The sequence below is a fragment of the Protomyctophum parallelum genome (genome assembly GCF_964188405.1).
Source record: "Protomyctophum parallelum genome assembly, chromosome: 6".
NCBI classification, from domain to species: domain Eukaryota; kingdom Metazoa; phylum Chordata; class Actinopteri; order Myctophiformes; family Myctophidae; genus Protomyctophum; species Protomyctophum parallelum.
Window position 1 is genome coordinate 24,698,088 of NC_139701.1, and position 6,635 is coordinate 24,704,722.

Below are 6,635 nucleotides of genomic sequence, written 5' to 3' on the forward strand. Positions count from 1 at the left end.
AAATTGGAGAGAAAAAGGCAGGTTAAAAATGTCTATTCTATTGGGGTTCATACAGAAACACAGTGTACAGTACATGAATGCTTGATATGATTCCCATGTCAAATGCCAGTGCAAAGAGAATGTAGAATCCATCTGGTTCCATTTGTAGTATTTTGTACACTTAAATGTATATCAGTGGTGAAAACAATGGCTCTTGCAACAGTGCTAAATATTATCACACCACCCGCACCCAGATTAACACCAATTGGCCATATTCAGACCGTAGCCATCTTGCCAGCAAGGTGATACCTATACTTCCCATAGACAGCCCATTCATCCAAACAGAAAAGTCCTCTCTAATTATATTAAACAACGTCAAAATCACCAACATTGCAGCTGTAGGGAAAGCTTGAATGATCCTATTTCAATCTGTAAAGTTTTTGTTTAAGAAAAATCAACCGTAGACATGTTATGAGCTACTTCCTGTCAAGAAATTCCTTGCAGATGATTATTTTCTAAGTATCAGATTTTGGAAGCGCTCGTTATGAGTAAAGCAACCTCCTGCTGCCTGCTGCACTACTTTATGTGCACATTCAAAACAGGTGGTACGCAGGGCCGTTGAGTAATGAGTGATATTCAACGAGCGCTTCCAAACTCCAACACTTTCTCATAAGGAAGTAGCTCATAACAAGTCTACGGTGGATTTTTATTAAACAAACACTTTTACAGATTGAAAGAGGATAATTCAAGCTTTCCCTACAGCTGCAATGATGTTGGTGATTTTGACGTTGTTTAATATAATCAGACTTTTCTGTTTGGATGAATGGGTTGTCAATGGGAAGTATCACCTATAGGTAGCACCTTGCTGGCCAGATGGCTGCGGTCTGAATATGACCAATACATCTGTGGTTCTCAACTTATTCTGGATCTGGCGCGCTTATCAACTATCAAAAGCCCATCTGACCACATAACACGGCAGTCTTTCAGCTGCTGCTGTGGTCAGATAGTCAGATGGTCAGAGCATGTTTATTTTAATTATTAGTCAATCGATTAGAATAGTCCCCACTCCTTGGGGTGTTTTTGGGCACTGTATTGAAATTACATTATACGGGACAATGTCGGTCGGTAAATTCACCTCGCTCCTGCTGGTGTCCTTGCTTGGATCAGTGGAACCACAACATTCCTATTTATCGGTATCACAATGAAAAGGTTTTTTTTTTAAATGTTTTATGCATATTTATTTTATTTTTATATTGTATCATTAAAATCTTAGTGTGTTGAATTTGAATACCCTCATGTCATGGCTGGCCCACCAGTGGTCCCTTGGCCCACAGGTTGAGAATCACGGAATTAAAGGCATTCACCTTCTTTCCCATGCAGGTCCTGATAAGAGCATTATAATGACATCTTTGTGAGCCCAAGGCTCCCTTTTCCAGAATTCAAAACATATTCAACTGGGTGTCCTTAGTTGAGTCTGACATTAAAACCACTAGTTCCTTAGTTACATGCATTTACAGTACAGTGTGTAAAACAGTACAAATAACGTGTACATTGTTTCTAGCAAAAGTGAACATCTTTCCCCCTTCTAACACTTTCTGCAGGTTCACTACATGAAAGGGGATTTTTGTTGTGGTTAATATTCCTGTAAAATATGTGACATTGTCCTATAATTTGACTAGGCCGTAGTACGGTCTAGTCACTACAGTGTGTGTGTGTGTGTGTGTGTGTGAGAGAGTGAGAGTGTGTGCGTGCATGCGTGAGCAGGGGACATAGATGAAAGGAGTCTTTTAAAGGAATCTTTTGTTGTAGTTAGTATACTATATACGCGTGTGTGTGACTGTGCGTGCGTGTGCTTAGCTTACTTAGGCCACTTTTGGGACCACTTTTGTGGTTAAAATTCCAGCGACTGCGTGGGCGTGTGTGTGCTTCTGCATGTCAGAAGCATTTGCATGTGTTGGGGGAGTTATGTTATACTTATACTAAAATAAGTGTTCATATATTAGTTTCGATATTAGAAGCATACCTGTACAAACAATGAATCAGATTTTCCGTGGGTCAATAACAATAGTCAACGAGTTAAAAACATTTAATGTGGATTATTCAATAATGTACAAAATACATTTTTTTGTCAACAAGATAATACAACATACTATGCAGTGAAATACAAAATTAAATAAAAACAAAAGATGAGCTTATAACCTGGCAGAGGCAGGTAACACAGATACGTTTCCAGAATGGCAGACCAGTGATGGATTCAAACAGGTAATCATTACCAGTGGTGGATAATAACCAAGTAGACTTGAGTAGTTATAATAGTTGTTTGTCACTCCACTACATTTCAATGACAATTTGTACTTTTAACTCTACATTTTTAGGAAGGGGAAAAAGTACATTCATGTATTTATGCTGTACATACAAATTAACCAATGCAGCAATGCATTGATATTTAAAAGAAAATGTACTTTGTATTTTTTGTGTTTTTGTAGTTTTGAATACTTTAGTATTTTTAAAAGCTAGTACTTTGACTAACTTTGACTCAAGTGGAATTTTGACTGAGCAACTTAACCAGAGTATTTTACTCAAGTACTGCATGGGGTTGAATACTTTATCCACCACGGATCATTACTGTGAGGTAGTAGCCCATACAGTAAGAAACGTACAACCTTCAAATTATTGTGGGGAAAAAAGCAATCTCAATGTGTTCTGCCACTGCTTTTCACATGGGAGCACCACGTTCCCATGCATTCAGAAGCATTGGCAGAATCAGTCTGCATTGGCAGAGTTAAAGATTTGTGACTGCACTCAGTCTCAAATCCATTCCTCTAATGCTATTCGTCTAATAACAGAAAAAGAAGACAGTTTTTACAGTTATTATATCACTTTCCCGAGCTCCTGAAATGATTAACACCCAAAGGAAAATTGTGAATGGTAAATTGGGGGGTGGGGTCCTTGAGGAGAGAGAACAATAATATCATTCACAGTTGAAACCCAGTATATAGCTATACGTTCATGTCTTTGAACTCCTTTGGAATTGGTGTCTTCCAGTGATTCAAATGAACGTGTCAGGGATAGTAAACAAGGACACAGTTCAAATTCCCCTTGAGATCTCTGTTCATGGCCTACAAAGCCTGCAGCTCCCTGATTATATCTGCCAGTCAAGTAAGATGAAAACCATTTAGTATTCATGCGTCGGTCTACGACAGAGGAAATACAGGAGGCAAATTACACTTTGACAAACACGATCACCAAGATTGAGAACGATCACATTTACAAGATACAGTATATGGCAGCTTATTTCTGTCCAGACACATTTAAAATTGAGACCATATTAAGCCACGGTGGTAAGCGTAGGCTACACATCTTTTCAAACACTTTAGCTAACTATCTTTTTCAAAATTACAGGTTCAATACAATATAAGGTTTACTCTTTATAATAGCAACAACTATAGTTTGACATCAACATAGTATCGGCTATATAAGGCTCCGACTCCCATATCAACACAACAATAAACCATGAATTCTTCAACTAAAAGTGGCTCATGACCTTGTGAGATTGTCTCATGAATTTAGAATTAAGCCGTATTTATACTTAGTGGCGCACTGGTGTCACACACCTAAAATAGCAGAGCCACAATAGTTCTGCTATTTTCAGTAAGTATAATTCAGACTTTAAATCCTGTTGTATGCAGCTGAACATTCACCTGAACCAGGGCAGATATTGATTGTCCAGCCCTTTTCCTCTGGGGTCAGGGAGAAAAAAGGTGAAACAGGGCCCTCTTATGGCTGTTGTCAAGTCTGGACTGATATTACTTACAGGCCAAACTTGGTACCGTATAACGATGTTTTACCAAATAACAGTAAAACTACTAAACAATACAGTTTCCGGTCAGCCCTTCCCTTCAATTGTACACCTTTAGCACGGCTTGAATTGATAACGGATATCTGGATAATGGACCCTTAATGTGGAAATAGATTAAATGAGACATTAGCATACATGAATTAAAATCATGTATTTGTGATATGATTATGAGTAATAACTGTGATGGAAAATGAATTACCCAAATAATTGCACAAGAGGATTGTCCCATTGACCTCTTATATGCAACAATAAATGTGGGAAACAATTTAACTGATTGTGAAATAAAACAATAAAGGAAAACAGAAATATTTTTAACGGTTTTAATTGGTTCCCCCAAAAATGTGAAACTTCATGTTGTTCACACACACACTCATTGATTTTGGCTGGCATCTTTGATTTATTTTTGATTACAGATTAATATTGTTTCTTTTCCACCACACTAAATACTCATTCAATGATTCATACTCAATATTGTCTTTGCCTCATTAAGCTTTTTCTACATTAAGCGTTTATATCCTGAGAAACAGAACATTCAAATATACTGTAATGTGTTGCTATAGAGATGTGCTTTTTATCTTATAAGTCATGAGAATGACCATTGATCATGTATTAGTAAAATATTCACAATATGTGTATCATGCAAATTAAAGGAATTAATTTGCTAGTTTGTTGTCGTTTGTCACTTGCAAGACAAAGGAGCATGGCTTAGAGTAAGCCAAATTATTTCCATACCAGTCATGTCATGTTCAGAGAATTACTTCAATTAAATGGCACATTATCATTCTGCACACTTCAAGACCTCCTGGACCTGGTATCATGGAGACGGTCATATAACCGCGTTCTTGGAGAGTCATTAGTATGCAAGTGTCTATTCTGCTGTACAAAACATTGTCACATCAACACCTGCAACAAGGGAACTGAGTCATAGCACCCATTGTGTGATATACTGTTGACGGACCAATCTTATTCAAAATAGCACTGGTTTATTCAAAAAAGGTAAAAGGTCGTATAGGTTGTGTTGCCCATCTTAGACAACGAAAGGCTAAAAGTACTTTGAAGGCCTCCGGGTTTCAAATGTTGATTTAGTCTAGCGTCATTAAAAGCACTTTTGTTAAACCTTTTTTGTTTTAAAATTTAAATACATTTTGCAGTTTCGTTTTGAAAGGAAAGACAGAAATGTTCATAATCAACAAAAGACAAAATAGTCTTGTGCGTAAAGGCACTTTTGGAGACACAACATAGAATAGAACGTATGGTTCAGAGGATAGCTGTAGTCAGACCAAAGGAAAAACCATGAACATCGGTTGCAAAGCTCATTGAGCCTTTGCAAACTGACTAACTCTGTGAGTGAGTCGATTCGTATTCGTCTTTGGAATGAGAGAATTACCCACCTAAGTCAAAAGTCCATCTCCAAAAGTTACATCCATTTCAAATATGTTTCTGTTCAAACATAAATAGGCAAATATTAATATCAATGAATATAGAAAGTCAGACATACAAAGACAGACTGCAAGGTACAAAGAGGGATAAGGAACAAGCCACATCCATTCGCATCATAAATTCAGATTGATTATTATCCAGAATAGTTTTGTGTTTGTCAAAACCACAGAGGATATATATTTTGTTTTTTTATCTAAAGAATATGAAGTATTTTCTTTTGGTCTATGTCATTACTGAGACCAACGCAACACTTCACTGAAGATGCTCTGCTTTGAAAGTGACGAGTATAAGAGCAGTAGAATGCAATTGTGAATTTGTGTCCACAACATAAAGAACATGAAATACTGACATTTCATGAAAGAACATTTCCAAGATCCAAACCAATACAATTTTTTCACAAAAAGCTGCGCAAAGTAAATGCATTTCATGCAAAGGAACTCATGATAAAACATCATGAGCAAGTTTTCATTGACATTTTCTGTACTAACGGCTGTTTAAAACGATAGGCCTCTTTTTTTTGGCATTTCACAAACTCTAGAAAATATACAAAATGTATCTGTCTTTCACATAAATACATCTTTGCTCATCAGACCTGGACAAAACCTTTCCTCCGCACTCATCGATGTGGATGAACAGAATTGCAAACTTGTTTACACCACCTATCAAAGATTACACTGTACTGTACATGAGTGCCATTTGTTCATGTAATACTGTAATACTGCAGGATAACGCCACTGTACTTCATACATATACACAGCACTCTAAGGCCCCCTTTATACTTTGTTGTACGACGGTGTCACACCCATAAAATCTGATGATCTACAATGCGTTGCATTGTATGCTTATAGATAGGCTATACTCACTCTGCTACACCATTGTACAACGAAGCATAAATTAGGCATAATGGTTCAAAAGCGGCACCGTTTCCTGCTGCTTTCCATCAGCACTCAAGGTTATGCATATTTCCATAATTATTTCTCGCCATTGGTTTGACGAGAAAAGGCATGAGTCACAGCATCAAGCCCAATGTCTCAGTCAATGCTTAGCTCCATATCTAGAACATTCATAGGAGAGTGAACCCTCATCCGCTGATGTTGACAGATTCACAGAAACCAGGAAGTACATACAGTACCCAGTATTCAAGTATTTACAGTAGGTTGCCCTTTCTAATGCCTCTCTTGTGAATTAGCTATTTTTACATCACCTTCTCTGCATTACGGCATTACAACTGATAGCCATTCTTTAAACAGAGATATATAGACACAGCTTGATACAATTTGCATCAAGTCTTTGAGAAAAGAGCAAAGGAACTGTGTAAACAACTTCCTTTACACAGACACTATGGAATGATTCCTGT